We start from the raw sequence: 22,496 nt of genomic DNA, 5'->3' as shown, positions 1-22,496 counted from the left end.
GTCATGTGAGCCATTTCCTATACCAAATCTTGTAATATTTACATTAGATGGATAGATGGATAGATAGATAGATAGATAGATAGATAGATAGATAGATAGATAGATAGAAAGAAAGATCCAATCACAAATGACAAATGAGTCCACATCTTCACTGACATCTTCAAAAGTCCTGAGGAGCGGATGTGGCTCAAGCGGTTGAGCATCTGCTTCCCACATGTGAGGGCCCAGGTTTGGTTCCTGGTGCCTCCTAAAAACAACAACAACAAAAAAAACAACCAAAATGCAAACAAACTCCAGAGCTGAAGTGTCTCAGTGTTTGAGTGCCACCATCCCACATATGAGGTCCCCGGTTCAATCCCTGACCCTGGAACCTCAAAAGTAAATAAATAAATAAAAAGTCCTATTTACAATTGGGTGTGTGCTCTCAGACTCAGCTCTAACATTGCCCACCACAGCTTCGATGGTAAAATGCAAGCAACACAAAGCTGGCAGCAGGAGCCTGCTTAGCTAGCACAGTCCCCTCCAGTTGAGGGGATTATGTGTAGTCATTCCAGATAATGGGAGTGAGTGTTTACTGATGGTGGCAGAGGGCTGTTATATAGTCAGTCCAGGAAAGCTGGTTACTGAACAGTAGATGCAACACAACCATTTCTAACAAATGCATGCCCTGCTGTTAACAGCACCTGTCTCTGCATGGAGGTTATAAGAGCAATCTGTTTCAAAAATTTTCCTTCTTTTCTACTGACATATAAATTCTAATTTTTCTACAGTGAATATGCATCACTTTTGTAGTAAGGAAAATAATAGAAGATATTCATTAAAAACTCAGTGTTTATCTATAGATGATAGTAAGATTATACATGTTATTTAGTTTCTTTTTAATATTAGGTTGAGTCAAACATGAAATTCCTGTTTCTGTAAGAGAAAATCAGTCAAATGTTGGCAGTTTTATATGATTCGACCTACCACTTTAATAGACTTTAACATTTTCTAACATTTTCTAAGTGTTCTCCAGCCTTCATGCCACTCCTACACTTAAATTCCTTTAAAGACTCCTGTTAAAGAAATTTTTTTAAATGTAAAATTATGACTCTCATATTAATCTAAAATGCACATGCATCAAGGTTTTTCTTTTTTTATTATCTTTTTTAAAGATGCATAGATCACACAAAATGTTACATTAAAAAATATAAGAGGTTCCCATATACCCTACTCCCCACACCCCTACTCCTCGCACATCGACAACTTCTTTCATTAGTGTGGTACATACATTGCATTTGATGAGTACATTTTGGAGCACTGCTGCACAGCATGGATTATAGTTTATGTTGTAATCTACAATCTCTCCCAGTCCAGTCAGTGGGTTATGGCAGGATATACAATGTCCTGCATCTGTCCCTGCAACACAATTCAGAACAACTCCAAGACCCGATAACTCACTACCTGTTGTCTTCCTCACCCCTGACCACCTGAGTTTGAACACAATTTCCTCAGAGAAACCCTGGACCTCTCTTCCCATCTTCATCAAAGACCCTCCCTTACTGCCACATTTCTGGAAGTTTCCTTCAGAGTCTTAACTTCAGTGTGAACCTCAATGTGAAATATTATATGTAAATTTGAACTTTGTGATTCTAAAGTAGAATTAGCTAAAAATATTAGTAAAACATCTATATTCAAATTTTGAAATACTGCTAATCCCCAAAATTAAAAAAAAAAAAAAGGCCTCTCAGAAGTTGCACTATTTCAGTATTGCCTTTCCAGTGGCTTTGTAAGCAACAGCCTCTTCTGCAGCCTCTCAGTCAACACCTGGCTGTTACAACTTACAAGTTTTCTAGAAGTTCTGCCCATACTGTCCAAGAGCACTGCTGGGATAGGGCTGGGGCTAGCTCTTAAAAATGTGGCTGAGGAGAGCAGATGCAGCTCAGTGGCTGAGCGTCTGCTTCTCATGTACAGGTTTCTGGTTTCAGTTCCTGGTACCTCCTAAAAAGAATATGGATGAAAACTTGGAGGGAAAGTCAGACGTCACACCATGCCAAGAAGGCCAGGCCCCCTGATTCTAAACATCTCAACAGATGCTGAGAAAAGAGCATAATGAGGGTAAAAATGCACCACGCTGGCTTTAGAATTGTATTTCCATGGTACATTGTTCTGGAATTCTTTGGGTTTTGGATTTTGCTAGGCCTACAGGGGCACATCTCATGAATAAGACACTCTGATCCTGTGTGTATTTGTGAGACTATTTGAACACATGGACTTCCCAAAGGCAAGACCTTGTCTGTTTTTCTCACCATTTTCCACCAGCTCCTAGCATGGGGCCCAGGGCTCAAAAATATTTGTTGAGTGAATGAATGAGCAGTAGGCTGTTATGAAAACCTGTGCCGCTGACAACGACAGAAGCAGACAAAGAAGACGCAGCAAATAGACACAGAGAACAGACAACGGGTGGGGGGAAGGGAAGAGAAATAAATAAATAAATAAATGAATAATAAATAAATAAATAATTTAAAAAAAGAAACAGACCCTCACATGTATGGTCAAGTGATTTTTTACTAGCTTGTCAAACCCACATAGCTTGGGCAGAACAGTCCATTCAACAAATGGTGTGGAAGAACTGGATATCCATAGCCAAAAGTAGGAAAGAGGACCCCTATCTCACAGCTTATACACAAATTAACTCAAAGTGGATCAAAAACCTAAAAATAAAAGCAAGAACCTTAACGCTTCTAGAAGAAATTATAGGAAAATATCTTCAAGACCTGGTGGTAGGTGCTGGATTCTTAAAGGAGATAAGAGGCCGACTGAGGTAGACTACTGATGTTTAATGTATGTAGCAGTTTTAATTAGCTTTACTATAAAAGTGTGGAGATATATAGAGTGGATGGGAACAAATAGTGAGTAACAACTAGTTTATAAATGGGGATGTGGTTGAAAATGGTAGTCAAGGTATGTAAATGCCAATTGACAGAATACTAGAGAATAACCTAGCAACGGAATAGCACAGTAAACAAGAGGTGGATGAGAACTGTGGTTGATAGTACAGATGCAAGAGTGTCCTTTGTTACCTAGAGCAAATGTACATCACTATGGCAGGGTGGTGGGAATGTGAAGAAGCATGGGAAAAATACAGCTGAAGTGACCTGTGGACTGTGGTTAGCAGTTAATAATATAATATTCTTGCACTGATGCCAAAGATGTACTGTGTTAATAATAGGGCAGTATGGAAAATGTATGCCAAATGTACACTATGAATGTGGTAACAATCAGATGATATTACCTTATAATCTGTAATAAATGTTCCACCACACTGTGGTGTGTTGATAAAGGAATGTTGTTTGAGAATTCTGCACATGTGCATGATTGTTTTATAAGTTCACAACTTCTGTCATAAAAATATATTTTAAAAATAATAATAGGGTAGGATGGGGGGAAATATATCAAATGTAAGAAAAAGACTATAATTAGTATAAGATTTTGACAATATTCTTTCATAATTTGTAGCAAATGTCTCTCAACAATGCAAGGTGTTGGTGGAGGGTTGATGCATATGAACCTGTATGACATTATGCATGCTTGCTTTGTAAGTTCACAACTTTTACTATACACTTATTGTTTATGTATGTTCAAATATAAATGATATAAAGATTATAATTATAATAGAGAGGGTTGGGGAAAAAAACCTTGGTTAGTAGTAATATTTTGACAATGCTCATTAATCATTAGTTAAAAATGTTTAACAACAATGCAAGGTACTGGTGGTATGGTGAGGTACAAGAGTCCTATATGGTGTTATATATGTTTGTTTTGTAAGTTCACAGCTATTACTGTACACTTATTGTTTATGTGTGTTTATGTATGAGTAATATACTTCAATAAATTATATATATATAATTTTTAAAAAGTACTAAGGGAGTTACAAGGAAGGGGAAAAAAAGGCACCATGGAATCTTCTGCTAAGGTGCTGGCAAGAACTTGTTTGGCTCTCTGGGCCTTCCCACACTCTGCCCTCCTCTCCTTTGACTGCCCCCTTTATCTAGTATTTCTTCTCTCTCCTCTTTGCTCATCCTTAAACCCTAGACACTTTCCTAAGCAGCACATTGGGGGCCCTAAAAGAGCAAAGAGTGTGGAATGGGCCATGCCATGCTGATGGCACCATGCCGGGATCCCCACCCTCTTTGGGAGGGGGTGCTTCTTTCGCCTTTCCCCTCTGAACCTTGAAATCTCCTAGGAGGTGGAAACCAAAGGTCCTTCCTTTTTCACAGGGAGGGAACGAAGTCAGTGAGGTTGAATCATTTGCCTATTATCGGGATGGTTGGGTTCTTTGGGTTGGACCAGGATCAGATATTTAAAGTAGCTGCAGGCAGGGAACAGTGAACCTGGGGGGTACAGTGGACCATGGAGCAAGGTGAATGGAGTAGAAAGGAGGACATGGCCAGGCTTGGTGTCCACCAGGAGCTTCTGATTTACTGGTGGGAGACCTGGTCTTACAACCATTTAGACTTGGAGTCTGAATCACTGGAAGGCCCCCAGGGGGTTACAGCTGGTAAATACATAAGGGTAAACCATAGACTTGATTTCTATAGATACATCCATTTCCCAGCTTGAAAAATTGGTTGCCTTCTAGCTTCTGGATACTGCTACCAGATTGTGGAAGATCCCAAGAACTCAACAACCATGGAGGGCTCAGAGGCCCACTTCAACTGCACCATCTCGCAGGTCTGGCAGCTCATCATGTGGGCTCTGAACGGCATGGTGGTTCTGAGCATCACCCCCAAGGAGTCCTTCATCACCAACAGCCACTTCACCTCTGTGACATACCAAGTAGATTAAAACTTTACCTCTGAGATGATCATCCATGCTGTGCAGCTCAATGACACGGGGCTCATCAGATGCAACATCCAGAACAGTAACTGGGATAAATACAGCTTCCTTTCCATCCAAGGTGTGTATGCAGGCTCTGAAGTAGGAGTCCATTGGGGTAAATGTCAGAGGGCTGGAAGGGACTTCTTTTTGCTTTGGGCCTCTACCCTCGTAAATCTTCTGGGAAGAGACCTATTAGCAAAAATGAAAGGTAAAATTTGCTTCTCCCCAGAGGAAAAATTCTCTTTAGAATCCTGAGAAGAAACTGAGTCAGACCTTAGGTGCACTTTGCCAACTTCATTAAATGATGAGGGTGAGGAAATGACTCATGACACCTCTGCCCCATCCGCTGAACAGGAATCCCCATAGGGCCATATCCATGACTGATGGACCGAGAATCCAAAGGACCAGCCTGTGGAAACAGGGAGACACATCCAAATCCTTGCCAGCACTCCCTCAATATCCACTTAGACCAGAGGCCACTGCCAGGCTAAGCCCTTAGTTACAGTAGTATCTCAAGGCCTACTTATTCCATGCCTAGTCCTTGTAACATTCATATTTTACCTGTAAAGAAACCTGATGGCTGCAGATGGTGATTTGTTCAAGATTTAAGAGTCTTTAACAAGAAGTGAGAACCCTCACTTTCCAGTAGTACTGAACCTAAATACCCTGTTCCCTTGGGCTCCCTCTGATTCTAAATGTTTTACAGTTGTAGGTCTGTGTTCTGCTCTCTTCAGCATTCTGGTAAATCCATTTACTTAATATCTATTTGCTTCAATGTGGAATAATCATAACACACATGGACAGTTGTGCCTCAAGGTTTTACAGAGGAACCTTCCCGTTTCTCTCAAGAGTTACATCTAGACCTGAGGACCCTGCCATTCTCTAATGGCTCTGCTTGATTGCAACAGGTAGACTAGTTATTGCTCTGCTCCTCCACAACTCTAAGAGATTCCATTTACTCTAACAGCTTGCTCAAAAGGCACATAAGGTCTATAAGAAAAAATTATGCCTTGAGAGAGAGTTCACTACTTGGGCCATGATTTAAATGCTTAAGGAATTCACCTATCACCAAAAAGAAAAAAAAAGATCCAGGAAATCCCTAAGTCCATGACCGAAGGACAATTTAGGGGATTCCTTTGGCTGGCACGTTATTGCTGACTCAGGGCTCCAAATTTTTCCTTCTTGGCATTACCCCTATATGAATTAACATAAGACAATCCACCTGAGCCTTTACCTTGAGGAGCAGGACTTTGAGTAACTTCAGAGGGTCTTTTTGACCCCTACAGCCTCGAAGACAGCAAATTTTTCTAAGCCATTTACTCTATTCTTTCATGAAAGAAATGGGCAGGCTCTTGGCTTTCTGACACAAGAACATGAGGGAAGGCTAGGACCCATTGCCTGTTATAGCTTACAGCTGGCTGCCATGGCTGGAGCATACCCTGCCTGTTTCAAAGCAGTAGCTACAACTGCAAGATAAGTCAAAGTATCTGCAGAAATAACACTGGGCAATGGCATGTATTTAAGAATCCCTCATGCTGTCCAAAGCCTCTTAATCTCTGAATTTCCTCAGCATCTATCCTCCAACTGATCGCCTTCCTTGAAATCCTTTTGCTCTCGCCTTCTATTTACTTCTAAAAGGATGCAATGCCCTTAACCTTGCTCCTGTATTGCTGGATGAAGGCACTCCTGTGAGCTGATGACCTCTCACTTAGTGACTCCCTGTCCTGATTTACGAGAAACACCATGGCACCACCCTGACATTATCTTCTTTATTGACAGTTCCTATATCTGAGGAACTGATGGAAAATGTCAAGCTGGATATGCAGTCACAACCTAATTTGGACTAATTGAATGAGGCAACTTACCTCGATTTACCTCAACCCAGAAAGCAGAACTATATGCTCTCACTTATAGACTGTTATCTCAAAAAACAATTAACTTTTGCACTGATAGCCAATAAGCTTTGGGAGTTATCCATGATTTTGGAATGCTATGGAAATGGAGGGATTTCCTTACCTCAACTGGATCCTCCATAAAGAGCAGACAACTAGTCAGTGACTTACAGCCTTTTTACTGCCTCAATCTGTTGCCATTAATAAAATTGAGACTCCTGCCAAACAGAGCAGAACCAAAATATCAGGGAAATGCACTGGCAGATTTCCATGCCCAGATAGGTGCCACTGAACCACCTTCACATGGACATGCCCAATTTTTTCTCTTAGATCCATCCATCCCTGATTTTCATCAAATATGCTCAGAGCACTTGAGGACAAAACAAGAAGAGGCCCCTAAGGCTGAAAAACAAATGTGACTAGATAAAGGATGTGTTTTTAATTCCAACAGACTTTTTTCTGGAAAGTAAGGACAGTCTCTTGGTGCTTCCTGAATCTTTAAAGGACCAGTCCTTAAAACTTTCCGTTTCTCTTACCATGATGTCAAAAAAATGGCTCAAATACTAAAGAAATATTGGTGGGAAATGTTCATAAGGCTCCTACCCACATTCACAATACATGTGTAATTTGTCATCAGCACAACCTGGGAAAACCATCCCAGTTCTAGAGGCTCTACACCACCACACTCTGGCCCCTTTGAACATTTAAACTACACTGCTTTCAACTGCCAACAGCGTGAACTATGACTGTGTCCTTGTCATTGCTTATTTTCAGGATGGCAGTGGCCTTTCCTTGTCATAAGACAGATGCTATAACAGTTGCTAAAAAAAAACTTTGGGAAACTGTATTCCTGCCTGGGGAATACCTTCAATTATTTCTAGTGACCAAGGCCCTCATCTTCCTGGGCAGGTCAGTAAAGCTCTAACTGAAATTCTTCAAGTTGGCATTATCATTGTCCCTATACCCTCAATCCACTAAAAAGGAGGAGAGAACAAATGACCTATTAAAACTCCAACTGTCTTGGTTAACTGAGGACACCAGGTCACTTTGCCCTCAAGTTCCTCCACTGGCCCTGACAGCCATCCAAGCACACCTTTTGGGAAACATCAACTTTCTCCTTGTGAAATCATCACTGGAATACCTGTGCCAATTGTCCTCCATCTTAACATTGATCCCCTGCTTCTCCAGTGGGAGATAACTCATGGTGGGACATTGCCACTATGTATAGTGCTCCATTTGAAAATGACATTTTGGCCCCTTTTAGATATGGGATATTGTGAGAATTCCATGAGCAATGCATGCTTAGAAACAGTCAACTATAGCATTCCCCTCAATGCTATTCTGTGCACACTTTGGTTTATATTTTCATTTCGGATAGGGTCTGAGACCATGACTGACTCACACTCTTCACATGCCTGATGTGAAATTAGAATGATAATTTATTTTCCTAACCACCTTATTTGTTTGAGTTTCCATTTCCTCTAGGCAGTTATAAAGAAGAAAGTGGAGGTTAACTGAAGAAAGCTGACACACCAATAATCCTTTGCAGTGCTGATAAAAACCCCTGCCCCAGCCTGAGAGCAAGAACTGTAACAAAGAGGTCAAACTGACACCAGCAAGGCCTACAGATCTTCACCACAACCGTACATCAACATCCTGCTTGCTGAGTAGTAAACGGGGCCTCAAGGACAACCTGCTTAAACAGCCCCATCATCTGCTAAAGCACGAACCAAGAATAAATCATGTTCTCCTTAACCCTCCCCAGTGCCCCCCCTTACCCTCCCTTTTTGTCAAGTAGCCATATAAGCTGCCCCCAGCTCAACCTTTTGAGCAGAAACATTCCCTTCAAAGTTTAAAACAAATCCAAAGCTTCACCCTGACTTTCTCACTTAATTTATACTCCCGAGCCAAACATGAGTTCCCTGGGGGTTTTGCTGACACTAGATGGGTCTCTTTCATTAGACTTTTATTTCCTCACGTAAGAGTTAACATAAATGGAAATAGATCAGAAATTTGTTGATAACAGTAAGAGAAATTGCTGAGTCCATGGCAAAAACTATTTCATGAAAAAGTCGTTAGATTCTTTAGCTAAAATAGTATTAGATAATAGAGTTGTATTTGGCTACTTACTGGCCAAGTAAGGAGAAGCTTGTGTTGTTATCAATACCACCTGCTGTACCTGCATAAACACTTCTGGGGAAGTTAAAACACCATTACATGAAATAGTTAAACAAGCCACATGGCTCAAGCAAATAAGTTCTTCCAAATTTTTTTTTTAAGATTTATTTTTATTTATTTCTCTCCCCTCCCCCGCCCCGGCCCCTCCCTGAATTATCTGCTCTCTCTGTCCATTCACTGTGTGTTCTTCTGTGCCCTCTTGTATTCTTGTCAGCAGCACCGGGAATCTGTGTCTTTTTTTGTTGTGTCATCTTGCTGCGTCAGCTCTCCGTGTGTGTGGCACACTTTTTTCATGCAGGGTGGCTCTCCTTATGGGTGTACTCCTTGCATGTGGGGCTCCCCTACACAGGGACACCCCTGCGTGCCACAGCACTCCTTGCACACATCAGCAGTGCGTGTGGGCCAGCTCACCACATGGGTCAGGAGGCCCTGGATTTGAACCCTGGACCTCCCATTTGGTAGGCTGATGCTCTACCAGTTGGGCCAAATCCGCTTCCCCCAGCTCTTTCTTTGATCTCTTTGACCTCAGTAGGTTTGGGTCCTGGGTCCTTAGCTCAGAAGCATATGCCAGACATTGGACGCTTTACTACTTGTAGTCATCATAATAATCTCCCTGGTGTGCTGTTTCCTCTCTAAAGTTTTAAGTGGCTCCACCTAGATATCTGGCAAATGGGGTCTGTCTGCATAGAATGACAGAAGCACACAGAGAACAAAAACAACCAACCCATTGACATCTGTAACCTAGAGCTAATCACCTATGAGAGTGTCTAGAGCTTGCAGATGGTAACTGAGAGTGTTACTAATGTCTTAAATTTTTATGTCAGCCCTTAGCCTGACCAAGAGCTGGATCAAAATGGGTCATTTGATAAAAATCTAGTAGGCCCAACAAGGAGACACTCATGCTAAGCCCTAGGGCAAGTTTCCATTTCCTGTCAATGCCCCACTGCCCACAGAAAGACCAAATTTTAAAATAGCCAGGTCTTTATCAATTATCACCAGCTAACTTCCTCCTTCCTAAGCAACCACCTGCACTGCACTAACCACTAGATTTCTTCTGCCAAGGTACTTGTTATCCTGCTAGTAAAAATTAATTGCGCTCTGGAGGAACTCCTTTCTACCTCCTGGGGATTGGAGTCTCCCCAGTTCGTGAATTGATTCAGTTAAACTCTCTGAGATCTAATTAAACTTTGCTCAAGTTTTCATTTAACAGGTAATATCATTCAAGAGAAGTTACAGTGACTAAAAGATGTTCAATAGCTTGGCCCCAAAATGTAATAAAAGCACAGTTCAGAAGCCCCAGGACACTCCCTAGTCTGTGAACTCTTCTCAGGCTGTACCTCCCTCCTGCCCTCACTGCCTCCTTGGAGCACCTTCTCTCCCTCTCTCCTCCCTCTCCCTCTCAGACCCCTTGGATAGGTTCAGAGGGTTGAGTTATTCGCTTTCCTCAGTTCTTGGCACAATTTTTGTGCAGACCCATGCAAGAACTTTCTCTGGTTTGATTCTTTAATTCCCTTTCATAATAGCAACAACTGACATTAATTCTTTACAATCCAATGACAGGGTCAGATGCTCTTCTGCGGGCCTTCCCTCCATGAGCTACATGGTCACCAGGATGGCCTTCAGCCCAAGGACTCACAGTCACAGGGTGGTTCGATGCTCAGCCCAGGTGGTCTGGCCCTCCCCACCGCCAACCCCACACCACCTTGCCTTAACACTGCTCTGTACTGCCTCTCACTCCCATTCATCCCCTTCTCCTGACCTTGGTTCTAAAGCATATCATTTTATTGCCTATTCCCACAAAATGAATATCACTGTTTTGTGGTCATCTATTTTGAAGACATACATAGAACTATTGTGTCTAAATCTTTTTTCTTTTTCTATAAAATGTCTAGGATTCATCCATATTGTGTGCACATCTACCCGCTGTCTCTAACTGCAGCATGCTCCTTCCCAGTTATGAATAAAGAATTCTGCCTACCTGCTGGGAAGATATCTCTGCTCCTACAATAAGTTGTAAAAAACATACTCAAACATGTCTCCACAAGGAGCTGTGTGAGAATTTCCTTACCAAGGATTAGAATTGCTGGATCAGAGGGTGCTTAGGCTTCAGTTGGCTGAGCTGATCCAGATTGTGCTCCAGAATGGACTTCCAGGTTTCACTCCCAACAGCAGGCAAAGGGCTCTAGTATCCCTACATTCTTGCCAATACCTGGCATCTACTATATTTTAAATTTTTTCCAGGCTTCTAAGTGTAAAGTGATTTTTCCATTATATTAATTACACTTCTCTGACTACAAATGCTTTTGAGCATTTCTGCCAGTGTATGTCATCTTCAACCTTCTCTCCTGCAACCTGCTTTTACCCATTTTTTCTACTACTGTTGCTGAATTTTTCAAGTTGATTTGCATGCATTTCCTATTCCATATTTGTATACCTTGCTAATTTTATTCATTGCAACATTGTCTCTCATTTTTTCCAATACTGTCTTTGTCCAAGCGTCATTCTTTGAACAAAAGTCCTTCACTTTCATGTAATCAAATACATTAATATTTCAATGGATTTGAAGTTTATTTAAGAAACACCCATACATCATAAAGATAATCTCATATTTCTTTCTGTTCATAGTTTGACCTTTCCCATGGAGGTCTTTAATTCACCAGGAACTCCGCATATTTATGTGTGAGGCAAAGATCTAATTTTATTTTGCTTGATATACTCACAATTTCCCCAATACAACCTGCTAAACAATCTGCACTTTCTCCACTCATTTTTGCTACCACCTTGGCTGTATATTAAATTGCATGGGATTTCCTGAACAATCTGTTCTGTTTCCTTGATCTATTTTCTGCTTTTGTGCTGATAGCACACTGTTTTGTCACTGGACTTTTGATGTGTGTCTTCATATCCAGAAGGGAAAGACTCCTTCCTAATTCACTTCTTAAAAGTTCCTTAGCGATGTTGGCAGAGTCTTCAGATGGATGCTGGGTGGCTTAAGATTTTTGAGGACAGCAACATACATGTGCCCATCCAAAGTCTCAGAATTCCACTCCTTCCCAGTTACACACCTGACTTTGGCATTAATCTGCTAAGTTGGGGAAACCAACCTTTTCTGGAACTTGGCTACTCTTATAATTAAGTCCTGGTACTGATCCTTGACTTTTTCTTCCCCTGCCTGCAGGAAATAAGATTCTTTTTCTATGCTCCTAAGAAGGATTTCTGGCTTTCACAATTTGCCTTGTATTGGTGATTAAGCACCCTCAGCCTTTCATTGCCTTTCTCCAAGGCATTGATAGCCCGCAACCATTCATTCTATACTCCATATAATTACTATTTTCTCCAAATATCCCAAATGCCTGTGATATTATATCTGCCAAAACTTATACTGGTATTCCATACCAGTTCACCAGAATGGGAAATTTTAACAATTCTTCACTACCACATGCCTAGAACTATCAGTTTTTTTATCTACACTGGTATTGGCTCTCTTTGCCAGGTGGTCAGCATGTGTTCCCACTCCAAAACACCATTTCCGGGGATTCTTCTTAGGACCACTGTGAATACCATTGGTCATGGGTCAAATCCCATTGCTTCACTGGAGCATACACATTTATGACTGTTCTGTTCTCCTGATGAATTGACCCTTTTATCATTATGACATGTCCCTTTTAAAATCTGTGAATACTCAATCCTGAAGCCCATTTTTTCTGATAATAATATGGTCACTCCAGTATTCCTATATTCACTATTTGCATTGTGCAACTTTTTTCATCTATTTGCCCTCATGACTTAAATTTAAAATGTATCTCTTACAAACAGCAAATGGTTGATGCTTGCTTTTTTAGCCATTCTGACAATCTCTGACATTAATCACAGTGTTTAGTCCTTTAATATTTAATGTGTTATTGATACAGTCTACCATTTTACTGTTTGTTTTCTGTTTGTACCCTCTATTTTTTGTTCCTCTTTCCTTCTTTCATGCCATCATTTAGATTATTTTTATATTTTTAGACTTCTATCTTTATCTTTTCATAGTCTACTTAAAGTCAAATTATAACATTCATGTAAAAGTAGAAATCTTGCCACCATATTAGTCCATTTACCACTCCTTATACTTTTTTTTGCTATATTTTTCAAAATATTACATATAACATATAACATATGTCTTACATATTACATGGATTATAATTCCCACAAAATAACATCATTATATTTTGCTTTAAACACTATAAAATTAGCTTTCTATATTTACCTAGATATTTACAATTTTGGTGGTCTTCACTCCTTTCTGAAGATTCCATTTTCCATCTGGAATCATTTATTTTCAGCCTAAAGAAATATCTTTTAGTGTAGATTTTCTGTAACAAATTCTCTTAGTTTTTCTTTTTTCTCTTCATATTATCATTATTTTGATTTTTTCCTTGGAGTGTATGTCCTCTATATACAGTATTTTTGGTTGACATTTTTTTCCCTCCAGCACTTTAAGCATGTTATGTCCCTATTTGATAGTTTCTTATGAGAAATATGTAGCCATTTAACTTGTTTTTCTGACTGTATTGTGCCACTTTTCTCTGGCTATTTTCAGTATTTTCTCATTACCTTTTGTTTTCATCAGTTTTACTGTGATGTGCTTATGTGTGGTTTTGTTTGTATTTACCCTGATTGAAGTATGCTGAGTTTTCAAATTTGTAAATTTATGTCTTTCACCAAATTTAGGAAACTTTTAGCTTTTATATCTTCAAGTGTATTTTTTATATATATATATATTTTAAATATTACATTCAAAAAATATGAGGTCCCATTCAACCCCACCGCCCCCACCCCCCACTCCCCCCACAGCAACACTCTCTCCCATCATCATGACACATCCATTGCACCTGGTAAGTACATCTCTGGGCATCGCTGTACCCCATAGTCAATGGTCCATATCATAGCCCACACTCTCCCACGTTCCATCCAGTGGGCTCTGGGGGGATCTACAATGTCCCATAGTTGTCCGTGAAGCACCACCCAGGACATCTCCACTTCCTGAAAACGCCTCCCCATCTCATCTCTTCCTCCCATTCCCCGCACCCAGCAGTCACCATGGCCACCCTTCCCACACCAATGCCTCATTTTCTCTGTGGACATTGGATTGGTTGTGTCCATTGCACATCTATGTCAAGTGGGGGCTTAGATTCCACATGGATACTGGATGCACTTCTCCTGCTTTCAGTTGTAGGCACTCTAGGCTCCATGGTGTGGTGGTTGACATTCTTCAACTCCATGTTAGCTGAGTGGGGTAAGTCCAATAAATCAGAGTGTAGGAGCTGAAGTCTGTTGAGGCTCAGGGCCTGGCTATCATATTGTCAGTCCAGAGATTCAAATCCCCTAAATATATCTTAAACCCCAGCACCAACTACAATTCCAGTAAAGTAGCATGAAAGTCTTGCGAAAAGAGATCCCATCTGAGTCCAGTTCCATCACGCAGAAACACCAGCTCCAAAGAAGGGCCATCTGATATGGCAGTGAACCCCATCTTCAAGTGTATTTTATGCCTCACTCTCTCTCTCCAAATACACATATATTAGACCTTTTGTTAATGTCCCACCTATTCCGGAGACTCTGTTCCTTGTTGTTATTTTCCCCAGTATTTTTTTTCTTCTCTCTTTAGAAAATTTCTATTTCTCTACTTGCAAGTTCATTGATTCTGTCTTCTCTCATCTGTTCTTCATTTTATTAATCAATTCCAGTTAATTTTAAACTTCAGATATTTTATTTTCAGTTCTAGAATTTCAATTCAGTTTTTTTATAATTTCTATTTCTGTGCTGAAATTTCCTGTGTTCTCATTCATTACAAATATATTTTCATTTCCTTCATATTAATAATAGCTGTTTTAAATTTTTTTCTTTTAATTCCAACATCTAGATAATCTTTGGTTTGACCTCAGTTGACTGTTTTTTTCCCAAGATAGATTCACACTTGCGTGGCTCTTCAAATATTGAATAATTTTGTTTTGTATTATGAACATATATCATGATAAATGTTAGATTTGGAGACTGGCTTCTGTTATGTTTCTCCAAAAGAGTCGATGTATTTATTTTACCAGGTAATTAACTTGGAGTCAGTCAGAGATTTGGGCAGTTTATACACATGATTTGAAGCTCCCATCTCCTACTCTTTTTTTTCTGAGATTTATTTCTCATTTTTCAGCAGCTGTGATTTCTTGAATTCTGCCCATTAGTTTTTCAGTCAGCAAATTTTTTCAGCTTTAGCTGCCTGATGTGCTGCTGACTTCAGCTTGCCCTCAGGCTGGAAGTCATAGAAACTGCAATCGCAGGCTCTGCTAATCCCTTATTCTAAGGCTTTCTTACTCTCCAGTGTCTTCAGGACTCCTTTCCCACCCCACCTTCCCTGGGTACATTGCTCAGCATTTGTTATGTGTGGAAGGGTAAGGTTCAACAGAAGTGTACTTGGTCATATCCAAAATATAACGGGTCTGGTTACCTGGAAAATAAACTCTCATTCTAATATTTACACTCATGATGTTTACTAGGGAGTGCTCTTTTTTTTTTCTCTTTATTTTTTAAAATGTTACATTCAAAAATATGAGGTCCCCATATACCCTCCACCCCCCTCACCCCACTCTTCCCATATCAACAACCTATTCCATAATCACAGGTCATTCATTCCATTTGGTGAATACATTTTGGAACACTGCTGCACCACATGGACAATGGTTTACACTATAGTTTACACTCTCCCCCAGTCCACCCAGTGGGCCATGGCAGGACATACAATGTCCAGCAACTGTCCCTGCAGTACCACGCAGGACAACTTCAAGTCCTGAAAATGCCCCCACATCACATCCCTTCCTCCCTATCCCTACCTCAGCAGCTACCATGGCCACTTTCTCCACATCAATGCTACAATTTCTTCCATTACTAATCACAATAGTTCCATAGTAGAGTATCAGTAAGTTCATTCTAATCCATACTCTATTCTTCCATCCTGTGGACCCTGGGATGGTTATGTCCATTCCACCTCTACATCAAGAGGGGACTTAGATTCCACATGGATGATGGATGCAATTCTCCTGCTTGCAGTTGTAGGCACTCTTGGCTCCCTGGTGTGGTGATTGACCTTCTTCACCTCCCTGTTAGCTGGCCGGGGTAAGTCCAATAAACCAGAGGGTAGGAGTTGCAAGTCTCTTGATGCTCAGGGCCTGGCTATCACATGGACAGTCCAGAGATTCAGGTCTAGGGAGTGCTCTTGGTGCATGCTTAGGCAGAATGTGAAGCAGATGCAATGCAGTTACATCAGGAATCTCACCGAACTTGTTAAGTGCGAAAGAGCTGGGGTAGCCCATGAGAGTTGTTACAGCTAAGGCAAGATATTTGGCCTTTGTATATCTACATCAATCAGTTATTCTTTGAAGGCACCCTCCCACCCTCCAACACAGGTTGTTCTCTTCAGCTGAGAGCTTTCCTGGAGGGACTCAACTATAAATTATCAGCAGTCGCAGTTTCTGAGAGCTAGGGGATGAGTGCCTCCATCCAGAAGGAGAGATCGTGGTGATGCACCACAGTTTACATCACACTTAAAAATCTTACAGGAAAAAGACTTCTACTTTGTTAGTATATTTTTCTCTCTTTCACTGAAGAATTTTCTTTCCTTTTTATTTCTTTGGGTTTACTAGGATGTCCCCTTCCTTTTTATTTCTAATTTATTGTACTGGATGCTTAGCTCACTTATTTTTAAGTTTTGTTACTTCCAGATAAATATATTTAAAGTTATAAAATTTCCTTTAAATAGAGCTTTAGACATGCACAGGAATTTTGCAACATGGTGTTTTCCTTATCATTTAGTTCTCTATATTTTCTAATTTGTGTGATTTTCTTTTAAAGTCAGTGGTTATTTTAGTATACCTGCTTTTTAGTTTCCAAACATATGGTAATTTTTGCTTTTGTATATTATTAATTTAAAATTTTATTACATTATGATCAGATAATATATTCTCTATACTAACACACTTTGAAATTTATTCAGGTGTCCTTTATTACTTCATTCATAATCTTTTGCATGAACTATAAAGAGAATATTTGTTGATTATAGATTTATATATATATGTCTTGTAGCTCAATTTCATAAATTATGTCATTAGTTGTTTCATATCTATTTTTTTCCCTGATAAATCTAGTATTTTCTGAGAATGGTGTAATAAAATCTCTAGCTAAAATTGTGTATTTATCAGCTTCTCTCTCTTGTCTTGCCAAGTTTCCCCTGATAAATGCTTTTTTCTTTTTATCTTTACTGTTATTTTTCTGTTACAAATTGTAGTTTGCCTATTATTGTAACTAATACTCCAGCTTTCTTGTGGTTCCCATTTGCTTGGAGCATTTTTCTATCCTTTTACCTCAACTCTCTCTATAATTTTTTATTTTAGCTTTCTCTATTAGAGACATATTGCTGAAATTTTTTAAAACTCTGAGAATCTTTCTCTTTTAATGGGTGACTTTAACCCACTAATTTTTTTAAAGCTCTGTCATATTAGGATGTATTTTCACTCTCTTATTTCATACTTTTTTTTGACAGTAATTTTTTTGTTTCTCTTTTCTCCATTTCTGTAGAGATCATGTTTTCTTTTAATGGTTTAAAAATTACATACTTTACAATTTTATTCACATTACACTTACCTTTTTAATTGTTAGTTATGTTTACTTACCCTTATTGCCTTTGTGATATCTAAGTTTGCCTTCCAATAAGAGAAGTACTTTACCATCATCTCCTGGCCTTGCTCTCCTCCTCCATCCTAATTAGATATTCTTGGTTCTTGGGGCTCTACTTTCTCTTTTTTTCTTACTTAGGCCCTAACTTTAAAGAATAATTAGTGCATATATTTAAATAACATCAATCTTTCCCAAACTCTATTTTCACAGCCTCTTCATTGTTTACTTCTTTTCCTTTTCGAGAACTTCTTCCAAGGATGTTTCAAAGTAGGCCTTTGTACCTTGTGTTATTTTTATTGCACCTAATATTTGAATGACAATTTATTCTAATAAAAATATTTATTGGAATATATTTTCCTTCAAGAATTAAAAATATTGTTCTATTTTAAGATGTTCCAATAAAGTGTACTGAAATAAAACCACTATTTCACTTTATTTTACTTTTTTTTATCTGTGTAACTATTCTTTCCCATTACTCTTCCCTCTTTCCAAGATTTAATCAACTAGAAGAAAAGTCAAAAACCGCTTATATGACCACGTCCCTTGGTTTCTAGCCCACAACTTCAAAATGGCAATGAGTAATACTTATCTGCCAAAAACAGACCAGCTGTGCGTTCCATAAGCCTTGGGACCAAGAAGTCACCAAGCTTCTCTATGTTAATTTTTTTCATGGCACAAATAATACATTTTTTTTACACCTATTACTATTGTATTAGTGTTAGTAAGGATGTGTTGCTATTACATCCTTACTATTCCTTCAGACGGTTCAGATTTGCCACTACAGGAAAAGTCTTTTATTTGATTCACAATCCATTTGTAAAATTCCTGTTTGCATTTGCCTCTGTGCCCCATGATTACATACTAACTTCTTAACAACAGTTTAACATTTCTTTTGACTTCTCAGATATTTCTCACTGGGCTTCCTTCTTGGACTACACTTGCAATTTTGTAAGGAAATGATCTGATCTTGAAAACAAGATTTTTTTTGAAATCAGATACACTCAACAACAGCTAATTACCCTATCTAAATCTGTTTAAAAATGAGAATGCAAGCATACCAAAAGGAAATTTCAAGCCATGAGAAATGAGGAATAACAAAAAAAGAGATGTGAAAGCAATGCAACTTCAGGTCTCAACACAATCAACCAATGAATACCTTGTTCTTTATTCAAGAAGTCAATTAAATTAATCTAAGCTTGTTTTTAAAAATTTACAGGGAACTTAAAGCAAGTATAGAATATACAACCTAATATTTGTGCCATTATACTTCCTTAATGAGTGTTATTTACATTTTAGCCATATACACAACTTGCAAATCTCTGAATTCAGTATATTCTTGGTGTTGGTATCAAAGTTATCATTATTCTTTCAGGCTGTCCTGTATTGCAGCTTTTGTGTGTGAAAAAACTATTCAAGAGTTCATTTTTTTTCACATTTTTTATGTTTTTTTCACTTCACATTTTTTCCAAGTCAATTCAAAAGTGTTTCTTTCTGAAACTTTCAAAAAATCAAATGCAGATAATAATATCCTGCTTTATACAAGTAAGACTCTAAAAACAAAAGTTTAAATTTTATTTCTATGATTCTGTTTTATTACATTTAAATAAAGAATCTTACACAGGCCTGCAATTAAGCAGTTCTATACAGCTGAGTTTCCCTGTGTTAATTTGCCTAAATTAAGGTCCAGAGTTTAAGCAAATGAAGTCAGAGAAACTACTGCTTAGTATTAAGAACGTTTACTATTTTCCCATCAGATTCAAATCCCAGCTCTTCTTAGCGAACTTTACATTTTACAAATCTAAGGAAACTGAGAACCACATGGATTAAATTATTTGCCCCAAAGTGCTTAATTAGTTTAGTAGAGAAAGTATCTTAAAACAGAACTGGGGAGTGGATGTGGCTCAAGCAGTTGCATGCCTGCTTCCCACATGGGAGGTCCTGGGTTTGGTCCCAGTGCCTCCTAAACAACAACAAACAACAAGCAAACAAACAAAAAAGCCAACTCAGAGGAGCCAGTGTGGCTCAGTGGTAGAATGCCAGCTTCCCACGTACGAGGTCAGGGGTTCAATTCCCCGGGGAACCTTAAAAAAAATACAAAAAACAAAAGCTAATCTACCCAAATTCATTTTTACAAATAACAAGAAAATCCTGTAAAAGTGCTTTCCTTTTTGGCAACTCCCCATTTTTAAAGAGCTTATTCACAAAACAAAAATTAACATTAATGCCCATAAACAGCAGCTGCATTTTCTCATGGGGAAAGGAACTCACTTATAAAGGAACAGAATGCAGTGTAATCCACAGACTTGGAAAATTAACCCTCAATAGGGAAAAACTTACTGAATCAATGCACGGTAGACGCTCTGACTTAAGAGGCCACAGCTTTAACAGTGTATTTTAATATTCATAGATAGGAAAATAAAGCATGTGCACATGGTTTATGCCTTCTCTCCAAACGAGATTATGAAAAAACTGACTATTTTCCAAACAACTCAAACACAAATATAAATGATTCAAAAGCTGCTTTCTTTGGAAGGAACCAAAGAGAAAAAAAAAGAAGAGAATTTAGTAACATGACAAAAAAATCCTGGGAATTATGCACAAAGGCTTCCTGGAGTTTTGCCCAAAAAGGGTACGCTGATATTTTCATACACACAAATGATAAATAAGAATTACCAGGAGCTACAGTGTTATTAAAGACAAATAAGCTTCTTGAAACCTCCATTTTAAAAGGCTTGTAAGTAATTGCCTAAACTAAGCCTTTCCAGCCCACTTTTTCTGGCCCTAGGGTTTTCACCCAGCTGCACTCCCGCCGCCCTGTCCCGGGCTGCCCTGGCCTCCAGCCCTGCCCGCACCGGGGCTCCAGCAGGCCGTCCACCCTCCCTGCCCGGACACCAGGCCCTGCAGACTCTCTCTTCCATCTGGGAGTTAATTTCTTTTTAAAATTATTATTCAATTAGAAATGTATACATTAAAACCTACCTTTCCTTTAAGCTTTCAAATTTAGTTCATAAATATTTTATTTCTACATGTAGCAAAATTTTACATCAAAAGAGGGCCTTTGGTGAATATAGTACCATTTAGAACTTAGTTTATGAAACCGCAGCATCAAACACTGTGTAAAAATGTTTGATTTTCTTTTAAAGTACTCTGATTCATTGATATACTTTCCCAATTAAATAATTCTAATAAATATAATAGTTAAATATATAGAACAGTGATTCCTAAATACTGCTGAAGTCCCAATCCTTTGAAAAAATATTTATTGAGGTATAATTCAAATGTGTATTAGTCAGTCAAAGGGGTACTGGTGCAAAGTACCAGAAATCAGGTGGTTTTATTAAAAGGGTATTTATTTGAGATAGAAGCTTACAGTTACTAGGCCATAAAGCCCAAGTTACTTCCTTCACCAAAGTCTCTTTCCACGTGTTGAGGCAAAATGAGGCTTCCTGGGTTCCTCTCTTCTCGGGGCTTGCCTCTCTCCAGGCTCAGCTGCTCTGCTCGCTCCACAAGGCCAGCTGTAGACCATCAGGCAAACAGCTCGTCTTTCTCCCCGGAGCTTGATTCTCTCTGGGCTCAGCTGCTATGCCTTCTTCTGTGTGTTTACTCCCAGGGCTCCAGCTCAAAACTCCCAACTTCATCCTTTGCCATGTCTTCCATCTATAAGTCCTCAACCACCAAGGGGCGAGAACTCAACACCCTACTGACGTGGCCCAATCAAAGCCCTGATCATAATTTAATCAAGTAAAAGGGAAACCTCAGCCAGACCAGTTTGCAAACATAATCCAATATCCATTTTTGGAATTCATAAACCATATCAAACTGCTATACTACGAAATTCACCAATTCAAAGGATTTAATTCAATATCATTAGTAAATTTATAGAGTTCTGCAAACGTCACCACAGTTCAACTAAGAACATTCACATGTGTCCGTTTGCAGTTATTCCCTGCTTCCACCCCAAACACTACACATTGAGGTATAAATGTGTCTTTCTAGACATTTCATTTAAACGGAATTATACAATGTGTTGTCTTTCGCCTCTGGCTTCTTTCACTAGCACAATGTTTTGATAGTCATCAAGCTGTGCATGTATCTATAAATCATTCCATCTATTGGTGTCTTTTACTCCATTGTATGAACTTACCGTTTATTTCCATTAACTGACTGATGGACATTTAGATAGTTTACAGGCTTTGACTATTATGAATAATGTTGCTATGAATATTTGCTTAAATTGCTTTGAGTACATATATGTATTTCTTTCTCTTTGGTAGGTTGTTAAAAGTGGATTAGCTGGGCCAATTACTACATTGATATTTATCTTTAAGAACCTGTCAAACTGGTTTCCAAAGTGACTGTATTTTTCACATTCCTACCAATGATGTATGAGAGTTCCAGTTTTTCAACATCTTCTCCAAGACTTGTACTGTCTGTCTTTTTTATTGCAGTTCTTTGAATGGGTGCATAGTATATCTCATTTCATTTAATTTGCATTTCCTTAAAAACTAACGATATTGTGTGTCAATTGTGCTTAATAGCCATTCATTTACCTTCTCTGATGAAATGTCTATTCAAATCTATTGTCCTTTTAAAAGTTGGTCTGTTAGTCATTTTAATGAACTGTAAGCTTCTTTTATATATTCTGGATGCAAATATATTATCAGAATTCTGATTTGCAAATATTTTGTCACAGTTTGTGGCTTTTACTACACTTCCATTTTCTCAATGATATCTTTCGAAGTGCAAAAGTTTTTAACTTTTTTGTATTTCTTAAAATTATTTTTTCTTTTAGGAGGTGCTGGGGATTGAACCCAGGACCTTATAACATGGGAAGCAGGCACTCAGCCACTGAGCTACATC

The sequence above is a fragment of the Dasypus novemcinctus genome, chromosome 4, assembly GCF_030445035.2.
Source record: "Dasypus novemcinctus isolate mDasNov1 chromosome 4, mDasNov1.1.hap2, whole genome shotgun sequence".
In the NCBI taxonomy this organism is placed as follows: domain Eukaryota; kingdom Metazoa; phylum Chordata; class Mammalia; order Cingulata; family Dasypodidae; genus Dasypus; species Dasypus novemcinctus.
The sequence above is the reverse complement of the archived record's forward strand: the minus strand, read 5'-3'. Positions refer to the sequence as shown.